Source organism: Sciurus vulgaris, assembly GCF_902686455.1.
Source record: "Sciurus vulgaris genome assembly, chromosome: 16".
NCBI lineage: Eukaryota > Metazoa > Chordata > Mammalia > Rodentia > Sciuridae > Sciurus > Sciurus vulgaris.
In genome coordinates, this window is record NC_136477.1 from 14,277,889 (window position 1) to 14,292,695 (window position 14,807).

Sequence of the window (14,807 nt, forward strand, 5' to 3'; positions counted from 1 at the left end):
GATAACTGTAGACAAGTGAGTGAGACTGGAGGAAGTAGTTCATGATTGGGGGGATGCCCTTGGGATTCTATCTTATCTCTGGCTCCTCATTCTCTCTCCATCCTTGCCATGAGCTGATCACCTTTCTTCCTCCATGCCTTTCTGTCCTGTTTGGGCTCATTTCAAGTCCAGAGCAATGGCATCAGCCAACCATGGACTGAACCACTGAAACCATGATCCCAAAATAAACTCTTGTCATGGAAATTGCCTTGTCAGGGATTTCTGTCACAATGATGAACATCTGACTGACACACCTACCTTTTCTAGAAGTTGCCATAAAACTACAGTGGTATTGAACAAACAAAATTAATATTATCCATTCTATGTCTCCTTCATGTGCAGGAATGATTTCAGTCTTCATGTTCAATGAATGACTCACAAGAGAGCTTGAATTCCTGCCCAGAGATGCAATTTCAGATCATAAACATGCATGCAATTTCCTACACAAACATGCATGTTCTTTTTCCTGGAAAATAATCATCATTTATCATTTTAAAATACATTTGTATTGAATAAATTTGAACAAGAGAGTAATTGTGAATGGTGTCTTTAAATATCAGAGCAAATTACAAAACAAAAAGTAGCAGATTATTCTAATTACATTCAGTTCCCTTCCTTTCACTTCCTATTAACTATTGGTTAACTATTGCTGTGTTTCAAATGGGCTTAATATGTCTTACCATCAAATAGAAGTGCATGGTGATGAGTTATTCTGGGCTCACTGGTCCCCTTTTGAATCTGTGGAGAGTTGTGTGTCCCCTGGGTTCCTCTTCCAAACTCGGCTGGGCTTTCCTGGCACTCAGAGCTGAGTGTTGGCTGATCTAGGGTGGTGTGACAGGAACTGGCTTCTTCTGCAGATTCCTTCTCCTCTAGCTGTCTAGCCTGGATTTGTCAGCAGCAGAGGCAGATTTCCCACACAGAACAGCAGAAATGCCCTTCCTTGAAAGTCCCTTGGGACTCACAAACAAGCTCATCATATTTTATTGCAAAAGCAAAATAAAGACCCTAAACTCATCTTGATCATCTTAAGTCTTGGAGGATGACTCCTTCCAAATTCATCCTCAGGAGTTGATCATCTTAGAGAAAAGGATAAAAGTTAAAATAGGGTCATCCCTCCATGTTCATGGGGAACTGGTTCTAGGACCTTCAGAAATACACAAATCTGCCTCTGTACCAGGAAAGAGGCTGAGAGCAAAATGAACTGAATGAGCATGAGTGTGTGCCAAGAAGAGTTTGTGAAACATGTAGCAGCCCTGATTCAATACACACAGGAAATGTGGCCTGCATTCATGATGGAATAATATTTGGCCATTAAAAATGAATGAAATCCTTTCATTTGATAGTCATTATATGGAATGGTCATTTGCACATATGGATTTATGGATCTGCATATGTCATTTGTGATCTTTCTGCAACTGTTTTGTGTATATGACCTGTTACAAATCTTCTCAAATGTGTGTATTTAGTTATGGAGGATACTTGGTTACAAGTAACAGAGATCGCCAAGCCAGTTACTGAAACAAATTCTGTTTTTATTTATATATCACAGGTTTCAACCTAAGAACTCACGGCTTCTCTTGCAACTTTTGGATGTAATTGAGGACTTTGTCTTCCGGTGTTTTTCTGCAGCATCATCCCCAAAGTGTGTTTCTAATCTCATGGTCACAGAATAGCTGCAATACTATCAGATATCAAATCTATATTCCAGCCAGGAAGACTGGAATAAGAGTCAAAGATGAAGTGTAAAGGTTGTTGCAGGGAGGTCTTTGCAAAATACAGACCAACAAAAGAAACCCCTCAGATGAAGTATAAAATACAGATGGGAAAAGTGCTATATCAACAGCTCAATGAGTTTTCAAATAGTGAATATTCTCAAGTAGCCAGAACTCACAAAATAAATAGAATCTAACAGCCACACAGAAACTTCTGTGGTATCAATTCCAGGTGCTACTTCTGCCCCTGTGCTATCTACTCTCTGGAATCATAAGAGCAAAGATTACCTGTTTACTGAAGTAAACTTCTTATAAACAGAATTTTGCACTTTTGTGCTGCCTTCTTCTGCTCAATATTGTCTGATATGTATTTTGTCCATTGGGAAGACGTTATATGTGTTTTCTATAAAACTCCATCTAACGAACTACAGCTTTTAGCTCCTTGGCCACAACTGGGGCATGAGAGATGGAGGGTAGAATAATGCCTGAAGCAATGTCCACAGCCCTCTTCCCAGAACTCTGAATATGTTATTCAGGAGTAGAAGAGATTTAGGCTTCTGACAAGTGACCACAGAGAGGGATATTACCCCAGGATATCTGAGGAAGTCAAAGTCGCCAAAAAGGTCCTTACATGTGTAAGAGAAAAATAGAAGAGTCAATGTTGCTGTAATAAAAAGTGAGGAAGACTCACCTGCCACAGCTGGCCTTAAAGAGGGTGGAGGTGGCCATGAGCCAAGGAACATGGGCAGCCTCCAGGAGCAGAGAAAGGATTCTGCCTCACAACCACTTGAAGAAACAGCCCTGCAGACACCTCAATATTTATCCCAGTTAAAAACATATTGGATTTCTAAACTTAATGGAAGGTTTTACATTTGTATCCTTTTAAAATTCCACTGATTGGTGAAAGTTGGTTACAGCACAAACAGAAACCAGTAGATATGGCAATGCTCTGACTGAAGTGATTGACAAAGTGGATGGAAAGCTCAAACCAAATCCATGTTCTGATGTTGAGGCAAAAGCCAAGAATGGATAGAAATTTTTAAGGAAACCTGGCAATGTTTTCCACCATGAAAACCTGAACAAGATGACTTTTAATGGAGTAACAAGGGAACATTTAATTTGGTTTTCATTACAGTATATCATAAAGCTGTGTTTATCAAAACATTTGAAATGACTTCAGTCTATACATATATAGAGAGAGAATTATCCCAAACAAATCAATCCAATAAAAGAAATGCTATTATAAATATCCAAATCCATGACAAAAGTTTTTGAAGTGCCTGGTGCTTGAATGATTATTCTTTGGAAGTAAACTTGCAGTCTTAACATGAATAACCATTGTAATTTGAATTTTCAGGCAAGAGGTAAAAGAGGATAGGATTTCTACAAGAAATTATAGATTAATAAAATGAGAATTAAAAACGATGGAAGAACTAAAACAGGTAGAATTGAGAACATGATGGGTGGATTCAAGTATGAAAACGTGCATGTCTCCAACAATATTCTATTAAGTAAAACAGGACACATGCAGAAAGAACAATCCCACATTCTGTCTCACATGTGTATTCTTTACAGTCTATCAGAATGTGTAGAAATGGCTACCAGAGGCTGGGAAGGGTGAGTAGGGAAGGAGGAGGCAGGTGGGAGGTTGGAGAACTGGTACCTAAAAACAGTTAGAGAGGAGGAATGAGTTCAGTCAAATTATCCAGCACAGTAATTCACATCATATGTTTTATGAATAACTAGGAAGGAGCTTAAAGTTTCCAGACCAAAGGTAGTAAGGAGTGGATAGAAACATTATTTCATTCATCAGTACATCCTACTCATCACACATATTGAATTATTACACTGTGCACTGTACATAAAATTTTACGTGTTAATTAGAAGTTTGTTCTGAAATTGTTTAAGAAAATGGATTTGTTGACTACCGTGATTTGATCATTCCACACTGTACACTTGAATTGAACTATTACACCATAGCCCATAAATTTATACAATTACAAATTGTACAATATTGTACAAAATCATACAAAATATTTGTACAAAATAATTGTACAAAATACAGTACAAAATTGTACAATCATTTAAAATGTGCATGTCAAAAACTTTGATAATTTTTTAAATTTAAAAAACTAGAGGAAAATACATGATATCTTATATAATGTGGAAATCTGCCTAGTTATTACAATCTTTACCTATATTAACTGCAAAACATCAGGCCATAAACCTCAAATATGGACAATAAAATGTATCTTAACAATGAAATAAAATTAAATGAAATCTAAAGAAGCAAAATACACATATAAACTTACTTCAAAACAATTAGAATTTTAAAATCCCAAGGAAAAATTGATCTGATCCTTGAACCACCAGAACCACTAACCTAAAAGAATAAATACAAATGGCTCAGTACATGAAAAGGTGTTGATTTCATGACTACACAGAACCATCACATTAAAATAATCAAGGGAACTTCAAGTGCCTTACCTTGGTGTTGGATTTCTTCCTACGACTGCTCACCCTGAACCAGAGCCTTCCCTGTTGGGCATAATCCCAGAAGCAGGAGTTTCAATCAGAAGCTTCTGTTTTGTTCCACCTTTATTTTTACATCAGCAAAGCTTCTCCAGAGCCAACTGAACCTCAGGTCTGGAAGCCTGGCCTGGTCCACACAGACTGGGCAGGGGCCTCTTCCTTCCCTCTGTGACCTCAATCTCGTTGCCTGGTGACCATAAGCTCTTGCTTCCTTGTGAAGTAGTGACCAGGAACATCCAGACACAGTGTATATAACATGGCCCAACAAACTGGCAAATGCCAAGAATAGTTTTTAAATCTTCATTTAACTTTTACTGGCAGGTGATTGTGCGTGTGAACAGGGGTCAGGGTGACACTTCAGCCCATGCACACAGGGTCCAGTGAACACAACAGCATAAGGGACCTTTCTCTCTCCATGTCATTTCTTGTGTTCCCAGGTTTGAGCTCCTCACTTCTAGATCCTCATAAAACACAGGACAACACGTTGTGCTCTGCAGCCCCTCCTCCCCACTCAGCTGTGGAACTCCAGGACTTCTTCTTTCTACTGAACTGTGTTCTGGTACCCATTTTCCAGCTTCCCTCCATCCCTCCTCCTACTGCCTCCTTGCCAGTCACTGGGTTCACTATTCTGTATTCAGACTGAGGCTCCTTTGCTTCCACATAGGACAGAGCACATGCGGGGTTGGCTGTCTGGCTTCATTCAAGTGGCACCATGTCCCAACCCCTTTATTTTGTTATGAATGACAGGATTTCATTCTTCCTGAAGGCTAAAGTGTACTCATTATGGATACCCTGCATCTCCTTTTTCCATGCCTCTGCCATGGGAAGCTAAGCTGGTTCCCTGCCTTGACTGCTATGCTACTGCCCAGGGAAAGTGGGGACGAGCAGGTGCCTCTTGTGAATGCTGGTTTCATTCCGTCTGTTGTTGTCTGTCTTATCAAGATCTACCTCCATGAGTCTGGAGTATTTTTCTACCTCAAAGCCTCTTAGGAAATCTACCTATGTGTATGTTTTTGGCCCAGATTCTCTCCTCTCTCTTCAACCATCCCCTGAATTTCCTTCTAGTCAACGAGAATTCACAGGGGACAAACCCCTTACCAGGAAATGTACTAGACATCATGGTTGCAAGCACAGATGAGCTACACTTCTGAATTTCATGGAATTCATACTGTGTATGTGTAGTAAAATTCAGTAAGTACAGTGTGACTGAAAGTAAAGGGAATCATACAAAGGCAGGAAATCTTCCAGTTGGTCTCATTTGCATCACCACAGAGCACATCTCTGCAAGTGAGTGTCCAGGGAAAAAAGAAAAACAGAGGGTCACTTCTGAGAGTGTGTATCAAAGGTAAAAGATGTTGTTTCTTCAACATAAAAACAAACCATTATTGTAGATAACTGGGAAAATGACACGTTGTAATCATCAAACTTGCGACTTTATGAATTGTACCAAAGACAAGAAAGACCAGGAAGGAAGACCCAAGGAGAGAGCTGCTTTAAAATTTGTAAAAGCAGAAGACATCAAGGGCTGGCTGAAGGTGGCCAGTCTCTCTGGTCCTCATTGTCATGCACGCTGCTACTCAGCAGATCCTGTGATGGCCTTCACTGAGGGGTCCCATGCCCTTGGCCCCTTCATCTCCCTGCTCTTCAGACTGTGGACCAGTATGTGTGTGAGCTTCACCAAGGTCACTCAAGGTTATCCTACACAGCAGATGCCTGCAGAACTGAGGTAGACCTCAAGACCAGTGCTCAGGTGTCAATCTTAAGTGTCCCTCAAAGGCAGTGGGGTAAAGGCAGGTCCCCTGCTTGGTGCTATTGGAAGGTGGTGTAAATGCTAAGAGGGCCTCTCTTAGGAAGTTTTACTTCACGGGGGGATCACACTTGAAAGGGGTGTGAACCCACGTCTCCTCCCCTTCATTTTTCATTTCCTGTCCATGAGGTGAGCAGCTTTACTCTGCCACATGCTTGTGACCCCCATCATGTGCTCACTGCCACAGGGCCAGTCCCTCAGATTGAAACCTTGCAAATCATGAGCCGAAATAAAACTTCTCTCCTTATAAATCAATTATCTCAGTTATTTTGTTATAGTAACCGAACACTGACTAACAGAGTCAGTGCATGAAGCAAGGACACCACCAAGTGAAAGGCTTTGGACTAGCCCCTGGCTGATTTAATTCTGAGTGAAGAAACAATTTCTAAATAATGAAGAGGATTTCAGTAAGAGAGAAAGACCTAGAATGACAGAAACTAAATACACTGCTATGTTATTGATGAGGTGGCACAATTCTGGCAAGATCACAGAACATTGTGGGCTTCCCATGGTTGTGCAGAAGAGAGGCACTTGAACATGTTTGCTTAAGAAAAAGCCATGTTAAAATCAAATGTTCATCTGTACTGTCTACTTAGTGTCTACATAGCAGAGAGAGCAAGAACAATGAAAGATCAGGTGCCAGCAAATCTTATCATCCCAAATCTGCTTATTTCAACATTTTCACACCAATCTACAAAGCAAACTTCACCACAGTCTGCTGCACATGTCACGTCTTGATTGACATAAAGCTACCTTACATTATCAGTAAACAGTGTTCTCTCTTATCTACCTGATCTCATAATGGTCACTCTAAACACAGGATAGACCATGGCAGGTAAAAAGTGAAGAGCAACCATGAGACCTTGGAAAAGGAAAAGTCGTCTAAATTTTAACTGTGAACAAATGGCATGCTCAGACAACATTCATGTTTTCATTTATAATTTTAATCAACTTTTTATTTGGAGAAAATTGTAGGTTGACATGTTCTTGTTAAGAAATGAGGCCAAAAAATCCAAGGACACGTTAGTCAGCTTCCACAAAAGACTGGGCAAAATATCACAGCCGGGTATTTACACTGATGACAAGGAAATGACATTGCACAGCCAAGAGAAGCATCCACACCCATGTTTCTGCAGATTCATTCAAAACACCTAAGTATGGAGTCAACCTAAGTGCCCATCACCAGATGATTGGAGGAGAAAAATGTGTCACATATACAACTTGGAACATCATTCAGCTGCATGGAAGGATGAAATCCTGTCACTGTGGCAATGTAGATGGAGCCAGAGGACATTGTGCTGTGTGAATAAGGCAGATATACAAAGGCAAGCGCTGCGTGGTCTATCTCATATGAGGAAGTTAAAAAATAAAACAAAATGCCAACCTGAATGTAGAATAGAGATTACTAGATGTTGGTACGGAGTTGGAGAGAGTGAATTATGGGGCTGGATTTGATGAGTGTACACTGTAGACATGTGTGGAATTACCAGGCTGAACCTCACGAAGGTTTACAAATACTACATGCTCATCAAAATAAAATACAGAACATTTCCCATCAGTCAAGGATTCCTAGTGTTGCCCCATTACAGCCACATCCACCTCCCTGCCTGTCCAGTGACTGTCCACTCATGACCATTAATCTAGTCACCATTTATTTATTGCTGACATCTCAAAAAAGTTGTCAAGCACATAAAATTGTGCACGTGGTGAAAATGGTGGAGTAGATACCTGTGAGGACAGGTTTGTCCATGACTATGGTCAGTACTCTGGACGCCACACTGAAATAGAAAGAGGATCCAAATGATGAGGATAAAACCTGATGACCAGCTAAAACCCTAGTATGTTTAAGGCTACCGTGTCAGGACTGTAATTTATGGAAGTGATACAGCAAGGAACACACAGTTGAAAACCTATTGTCAGCCAGGCATGGTGCTGCATACCTGCTATCCCAGTGACTCAGGGCGCTGAGGCATAAAGATTGCAAGTTCAAGGTCAGCCTAAGCACCCAGCTAGGCTCTAAGCCACTTAGCAAGACCCCCATCTCAGACAGACAACAGGGATCTGGATGGGTAAATATCCCTCAGTTCAATCTGTGGTACCAAAGTTTTTATCTCAGATTTTCCACCACAATAAAATTATAAAAATGGCTTTTCTTGTTAAATATATTTCACAAGTGAATAGATATTATGACTATTTTCAGTGAAATAAACAATTACTTAGCATGACTTGGGTCATTTGAGCTTAAATTATTTCTAGAAATATATCTTATGTGATAAATGAGAATTTGCAAGTCTTCCTTTTACAAAGATGGGAATGATTTGGGGAAAGTTGAAAAAGGACAAGTGGAGAGGATTGGATTTCAGAGATATCAGAAAGTGTCATAAAGTGAATGATGCTGTCGAACTGCATGCAGGGGTGGAAACCAAAGGAATAGAAACTCAAGAATAAAGTAGGAGGAACAAGTTCTGCTTCCACTTTCTGAAAAGAACCCAGTTTCTGGTGCAGAGGCTCTGAGTCCTGCAATCATGAGCTTTTCTCCTGTTTCAGTCAATTGACATTTAATCTTTCTCTTTCAAAGAGTCTCCTCAGTGCACTCCTGAGGTCCTGATTCCTCAGACTGTAGATGAAGGGGTTCAGCATGGGGGTGACCACAGTATACATCACAGAGGCTGTTGAAGTTGAACGTGAGTTTTGGGTCACTGCAGAACTGAGGTACACGCCTAGGCTCGTGCAATAAAATAAGGAGACCACGGAGATGTGAGACGCACAGGTGGAGAAGGCTTTGTACCTCCCCTGAGCTGATGAGATTGCACGGATGGAGGAGACGATCTTGGAATAAGAGTAAAGAATGGCAGTGAGGGGGCCACCACCAAGCAAGATGGCAGCAACATATATCACCACCTCATTGAGAAAGGTGTCAGAGCAGGCAAGTTAGACCACCTGGTTGAGCTCACAGAAGAAGTGGGGGATTTCCAAGTTCATGCAGAAGGACAGGCGCAACACCATTAAGCTTTGCAACAATGCATATAAAACACTCACAATCCAGGACACCAGAATTAGCAATCCACAGAGATGGGGCTTCATGATGACCAGGTAGTGCAGTGGGTGGCAAATGGCCACATACCTGTCATAGGCCATCACAGTCAACAGAAGAATGTCCAACTCTATAAGGAGTACAAAGAAATGAATCTGGGTGATGCAGCCTGCATAGGTAATGGCCTTGCTCTGTGTCTGGATGTTCACCAGCATCTTTGGGACGGTGGTGGAGGTGAAGCAGATGTCCACAAAGGACAGGTTGGAGAGGAAGAAGTACATGGGTGTGTGCAGGTGGGAGTCTGAGACGGTGGCCAGGATGATGAGCAGGTTCCCCAGCACAGTGAACAGGTACATGGAGAGGAAAAGCCCAAAGATGAGGGGCTGCAGTTCTGGGTCTTCTGCAAATCCCAGAAGGAGGAATTCTGAAATCCCTGTGTCATTCATTAGTTTCATGTGGTTGGTGAGACTATGAGAGAGAGAGAGAAAGAGAGAGGGAAAGGAGATGCATTTCTACTGTTCAATTTCTATTTTTCTCTCATTTTTTTTTACAGTAAAGGCATCATTTTTAGATTTCATCTGAATCTGGTCACCTGTCAAGGCGTCACCTACACATTTTAAAACAAGTTTCTTCCCATCTCTCAGCATTTCCTCAAGAGGTCGTATACTCTAGAACTATACTTAGAAATCTCTAGTGTACTTAAGGAAAAAAAGTTGAATATTTACACTGTCCTGGGAATAATCTAGAAAATGTGTGAACAGTGCAAAAATCCAATGTCCCTACAATCTAAAGATGGAGAAAATTATAAGCAAATTTTGAGAATTATATAACAACCCAGATAAGGAGATGTTTGGAAAAAAAAGGAAACAAGGTAAAAAAGAAGAGAGTAGATGGAAGTTTTTTTTTGTTTTTGTTTTTGTTTTTTTAAACTGGACTTTTGGCAAAAAGCAAAGAAGTTGACAAATCAGATTTGAACAACAACAAAAAAAAATCTGCAGGAAAACAGAACAAGTGCCACAGGCTGCCAGGGAAGAGTGTCTGGCAGGAGGCAAAGACCATGCCAAGGCCCTGAGGGAGATCCCGTTTCAGACGTCCAAGACCAGCACGGAAGCCAGTGTGGCAACAGGAAAGAGCAAGAGGGAGAGAGACGGCTCAGAGCTGAGAGCAGAGCAGTGACCAGAGGCTGGGAAGTGGAGCGGGGAGGGGAGGACAGGGATGGGCTAGTTGACAGTAAAGGCCACAGAGATGGCATGCAGTTTGAGTGTTCCACAGCACAGCAGGGGACTTGAGTTCCCATATGTTTCATTTATTTCAAAATAGTTATAAAACAGAAGTCTGAGTTTTCCTGTCCCTCACAATGACAAATGCTGAAAGCCATGAATGGGATGATCACACCGAATTGGTCATTAAATATTGACACACATAGCAAAGTGTCACTCGGTCCACCATGAATAGATGCAATTATTATGTATTAATTAAACAGGGAAATCAATTTAAAAAGGCAATTCTCCCTGTAATGTCTTCTGTAGAACAGTTCCTTGGTGGAGTGCATCACAAGGTGTGATTACACCTTATGAGAGCAGCTGTGTGTGTGGCTCCTCAGATCTCAGAGCTGTCAGCAGCATGCCAAGTTCACAGTGCCAGCCCCAGTGTTGTGTTTGTTAGCACTGCATGAACATAGAAAGGCACTCTGAAACTCCATCACTTTAGTTGTAAAATGTTGCACTAATGTCACCCAGTGCATAAGGACCTGGTGGGAAGCAATGAGATAACGTGTAGAAAATCTAATTTAACTTACACAAAGGGGAACAGTGTAGAGGGATGTGGACTGAAGACAATGAAAACCGCTCTGTGCAGATGCAAAGTCTATGAATCCATGAGAGACACTTGCAGGCTGGCTCATCACAGCCTATTCACAAGAGCCAAGATGTGGAATCCACCAGGACATCCATCATGGGATGAATATGGAAAGAAAATGTTTCTGTCGATGGGAGGACAGATACAGCACACTACAGAATCATATTTAGCTAAGAAACAATGAATCCTGCCATTAGCAGCTCTGTGCATGGAAACAGAGCCTGCTGTCATTCATGTGTGGAAGCTAAAATCTTGGCCTTACACAGGAAGAGAGGGGAATCGTGGTCACTGGAGACTGGAAGTGTACGTGGGAGGGGACAGAAGAAGGAGAGACAATAGCTCCCAAACTCTGAGAGGCAGGAGGAGCCAGCTCTGGGGTCTGCAGCACAGTAGGGGAACTGTGGCCACAGCACCTTCCACACGCTTCACAGTAACTACAGGAGCCTGAAGATTCTCAGTATGTAGGAGTGACTAATGCTGGAGGAGAAGCAAAGCTGACCACCCTGCCTTGCACATTTCACCCTGCATGCATCTTCCAAACTGCTGTTCTGTACCATGTAAATAGGTAGGAATGTTATGTGTCCATTAAAATACATTTAACATCGTATTTACCACATTGAAGAATGCAGTTGTCTTGTGCCTCTGAACCATCAAGTCAAATGATTCTGCCCAAAGCTTTTGCATTCACATTATAAATTAGCTTCAGAACTTTCCTTTGGACTGAAGTGCACTGTCACTTAGTTTCACCTGTCATCCTGAGTCCTGCAACCCCTGGAAGCCTGGGGATGATGGTGGGCCATGTCCTGATGAAGCCATCAGAAGGGCTGGGACCCCACAGATCAGCAATGCACTGACACACCCCACCCACCAGCCTCCCAGTTGAGCAGCACAGCAGCCCTGGAGTTTCTGGCGTTCACCAGTGGAGGACGTGGCTGACCTGGAGTCCAGCTGTGGGCCACCAGGGCCCAGCATCATGAGAGGGTAGTGTATTACCCACCAGCCTGGGGAAAGACCTAAACTCAAGATACAAAGCTCAGCTTCTATGAAATGCATATTGCTTTTACACTATCATAAAGTCAACAATGGTTATTAGGTGTAGGCATCAAAGTTTTGGACAGTCTAAGCATTGAGCCCAGATCCCTTGCTCTGAAACCTATATGTGTGGGAATGTGTGCCTGCACACACACACACACACACACACACACACACACACACACACAAACACTCACACACTCACACACGCACACAAACTCACATACTCACATACTCATGCACACTCACACACACATACTCACACACTCACACACACAGTAACACACACGCACACTCACACACACACACACACACACACATACTCACACACACAGCATCATGTGCTATCCCGGGCTCTCACCACACAATGAGAAGGCAGTGCACATACAGGGAAGCTGTGGTTAGCATGTCAATTTTCCTCTGAAGAATAAAGAAATGGTAGTCAGGATCTCCAGTCTGTCAATCTCCCATCACAGGTTACCTTGGTGATTCATTTTTGTATGGCCATTATCTTCCCTGTGTTTAAAGAAACAAAATAAAATGCTCAAGGAACAGAAGGGGATGCTAAGTGGACCTGAGTGGGGGACTGTCCCTGGGACACTGGAAGGAAGGAGAAGTTTCCTTGATTCCACCTCCCACGTATCCCCTGGGTGACAGAGAAAAGTATAAGGCATCAAAACAAAAAGGATATATTTTTAGTGGGAAAGATGAATGTCAAAAGCCAACAATCCATGAAAGGATGTAAACTGAGAAAAACAAATGCTCTCCACACTGTTCCCAGGACAGTGGGAGGATGGCCTCCCGGAGGCTGCTGCACCTTTCTGACCATTGTCTTCACAGGGTTGGACACTGGGTGAGGCAGGACCCCATCATATTTTTCTCAAAGGCTCTTTGCTATGTAATACTCAGGATTTGGTGCTGATCTCTTTAAAAAATATTTCAAAAGGTCTAAGCAACAATGTGTATGTTGGGGCACTGTGTGATCATGGAATGCAGGTGAGCCATGTGTGATAATCAGTCAGTGAATAACATCTACATCCCCCTCAACACTGATCACTCCTGGGTGTTGGGAACAATCGGAATCTTCTCTACCAGCTATTTCAAATCCACAACCAGCAGCAGTGACCACGTTACTCACTGAGCTAGAGAGCACTAGTCTTTCCTCCTGTGAGCTCCACCCTGTGTCCCTGGCTGTCCCCTCAGTTCCCTGCATGTCCTCCCAGCTCTGGTAGCCACAGCAACTCCACTTGTAGGACTGATCTCTTTTTTGAGTAAAGGTTGTTAAATTGCCACTTCCCTTTTCAGCATCATAAATAAATGAATCAATGAATTAAGCAGGAAAGCAGACCATCCAACAGCCTGGTAACCACAATCTCCCAGGTCAGGAAGGTCTGGTTTGGCTCTGTGAGGACCTCAGGCCGATGATCTTGGTGTCCATTCTCTGAACACCTCCTGCAGGGCTTCTTGGGTCTCACTGACCTGGGTGAGCACTCTGAGAGCAAGAAACCACCACGTCCTGTTCAGTCCAAGGTGGAGCATTCTGAGGAAGGGCAGAGAGGAGACATACACAGCTCCCCAGGCTTCTCATTAGGCACATCCTCACTGTGGCAATGCTGGGCACGTGAGTAATTCCCCTGCTGGACAGTGTTCTGCACCAAGGACGTTTCTGTTTCCAGGAGATTCTCTATTCCCAAGAGGCAGGGTTTACGGTCAGGAGAATTCAGTCTATTACTCCATCTCACACCCTCTTCTTCCTTCCAGAGATTTAACCTCAAGACATCCTGAGCTGAACTTCTCTCCCAGGTCTAACACGAGGTACCCATCTTGACTAGGGCTCCTGGATCTCCACAGACTTGGGTCATGTTGGGGACACGGCCCCTGATTCCTCAAGGGGGTTTCTATCCTCCTTTTCAACCAAGCTTATAAACCATGGGTCCACATTCTTGGCTTTATGACACGGTCCCCAGACCAATTAGAACATTCATTAAAAACATGTTCACTGTTGTCATTTAGTCCTTCCGTGATAAAGACTTTGGTAAAGTGATGATATTTAGATCTTTTAATGCAAACTACTCCGAGATTTGTACCTTATAATCCCATTGATTTTTTACAAAAGTCCCTTCTAGGAGGTTCCCTGTCACCCACCTGTAAACCCAGCTACTGAGGAGGCTGTGGTGAGAGGTTCACTTCAGCCCAGGAATTCAGGGCCAGCACCATGGCAAGGCACAGCTCATGAAATTTAGGGAGCCATGTTCACTAAGGTCCTGACATCTCTAAAGCACAAACTCTTGGTCAGCTTCTCTGACGTCTTCAGAAAACAGTCCTCCTCTCTGCTCACTGGGGAGTCAGTGGAGGCCAGAGAGGATGCTCACACTTTATTTCCTTTATTATTTTTGTCTTAACTTGTCATGATTATTGACCCACATCTGGTGCAGATTGATGGGATTCACAGTGACCTGCACACCATGCCTGCAGGGGGCACTGATCATGTCCACCTCCACTCCACTTTCCCTCCCTCCCCACAGCACACAGCACCGTCCCCAGCAACACTTCCACTCTAGTTCCTCCGTCTTTGGGTTTCTGTGTGGGAGAGGGAGTTGGCGATATCGGCCTTCATGTTTCTGTCTCATTTTCATCAGTTGGACATCCTCCAGCTCCATCTATAGTGTGTGTATATATATATCATCAAATATCCGTGGTTTATGTGGTACATTGCAAAGTAACCATTGTCGAGTTTCCATTTCAGGCAACCAGAGGGAGTGGGAAGTGGGTGTGTGGGGGACACCGTGTGACC

The 14,807-nt window shown here is 42.8% G+C and overlaps 1 protein-coding gene and 1 pseudogene across 2 annotated transcripts in view; one reads left to right on the forward strand and one right to left on the reverse strand.

Annotated features, from left to right (window-relative positions):
* The window catches only part of LOC306647106 (olfactory receptor 7C2-like), a gene marked incomplete at both ends in the record, with an annotated part of 117,072 nt that overhangs the window by 18,279 nt on the left and 83,986 nt on the right, over positions 1-14,807 (forward strand). The window lies entirely within an intron of this gene.
* On the reverse strand, positions 8,638-9,579 carry LOC306646405 (olfactory receptor 7A10-like; annotated as a pseudogene). Its single transcript has one exon. The product of its transcript is annotated as an olfactory receptor 7A10-like (transcript).